Source organism: Otolemur garnettii, unplaced genomic scaffold (genome assembly GCF_000181295.1).
Source record: "Otolemur garnettii isolate 467f Iridium unplaced genomic scaffold, OtoGar3 scaffold00069, whole genome shotgun sequence".
Classification (NCBI taxonomy): Eukaryota; Metazoa; Chordata; class Mammalia; order Primates; family Galagidae; genus Otolemur; species Otolemur garnettii.
In genome coordinates, this window is record NW_003852464.1 from 1 (window position 1) to 1545 (window position 1545).

General features: G+C 50.9%; 1 pseudogene across 1 annotated transcript in view; it reads left to right on the forward strand.

Moving 5' to 3' along the window:
• The first annotated feature begins 8 nt into the window (after window positions 1-8).
• The window catches only part of LOC100944312, an 8380-nt pseudogene continuing 6843 nt past the window's right edge, over window positions 9-1545 (forward strand). The window contains exon 1 of the transcript XR_002774286.1: window positions 9-1543. The product of XR_002774286.1 is annotated as a ubiquitin carboxyl-terminal hydrolase MINDY-2 pseudogene (transcript). The remainder of the gene's footprint in view (window positions 1544-1545) is intronic.

Genomic DNA, 1545 nt, shown 5'->3' on the forward strand with positions numbered 1-1545 from the left:
CTCTTCAGGTTCCCGGACCCTGCAGCTTCTTCCCGGACTTGGGCGTGCAGGAAAGCGCTTTGGAGAGTCTTGCTGCCGCCAAGCCACCTCTGAGAGGGCAGCACAAGATGACCGCCTCCCCGGAGACAGCCCAGGCCGGAGTCGGTCATGGGTTGGGTCCGGCTGGAGACGCGGGAGCCCGCCCGGATCCTGCCGGCACCTGCCAGACACAGCTGGCGACCTCTGGCTCCGAAGATCCCAGCAGTGCGGGCGGCCTCAGCAGCAGTTGCAGCCACCTGAGCCCTCCTGGGGAATCGCCGAGCCCGGACTCCCTGGAGTCGTTTTCTAACCTGCATTCTTTCCCCAGTAGCTCCGAGTTCAATAGTGAGGAGGGAGCGGAGAACAGGGTCCCAGAGCAGGAGGAGTGCGCCACCGCGCGGCGGTGCCTGGGGCTGTCCTTCTCTGCCAGGAGGAGGAGGCGGAGACCGCTCAGGTCCTGGAGGCCTCCAAGGAATGCTTCCCAGGACAATCTGTGTATCACATCAAGTGGATCCAGTGGAAGGAAGAGAACACACCCATCATCACCCAGAATGAGAATGGACCCTGCCCTTTGCTGGCCATCCTCAATGTTTTGCTCCTGGCCTGGAAGGTGAAACTTACACCGATGATGGAAATCATAACTGCTGAGCAGCTGATGGAATATATAGGAGATTACATGCCTGAGGCAAAGCCAAAAGAAATTTCAGAAATTCAACGTTTAAATTATGAACAGAATATGAGTGATGCTATGGCAATTTTGCACAAACTACAGACAGGCCTGGATGTAAATGTAAAATTCACTGGTGTCCGAGTGTTTGCATATACACCAGAGTGCATAGTATTTGATCTGCTTGGTATTCCTTTGTACCATGGGTGGTTAGTAGATCCTCAGATTGATGACATTGTCAAAGCTGTTGGTAACTGCAGCTACAACCAACTTGTGGAGAAGATCATCTCTTGTAAGCAGTCAGACAGTAGAGAGCTGGTTAGCCAAGGCTTTGTAGCTGAGCAATTTCTAAATAACACAGCCACTCAACTGACAGACCATGGATTATGGGAACTAACTTCAACGGTTCAGGAAGGAGAACTTTGTGTGTTCTTTCGGAGTAATCATTTTAGCACCATGACCAAATACAAGGGTCAGCTGTATTTGCTGATAACAGATCAGAGGGTTCTTACCAATGAAAAAGTTGTTTGGGAAAGCCTACACAATGTAGACAGTGATGGAAACTTCTGTGACTCTGAATTTCATCTGCGGCCTCCTTCAGATCCTGAAACTGTAGACAAAGGACAACAAGATCAGATAGATCAGGACTATCTTATGGCATTATCTCTACAACAAGAACAGCAAAGCCAAGAGATCAATTGGGAAAAAATTCCGGAAGGAATCAGAGATTTGGAGCTAGCAAAGAAACTCCAAGAGGAAGAAGACAGACGGGCTTCTCAGTACTATCAGGAGCAGGAACAGGCAGCGGCTGTTGCTGCTTCTGCTTCTGCGTCTCCACAGCCCCAGCAGAGCCAGCCAGC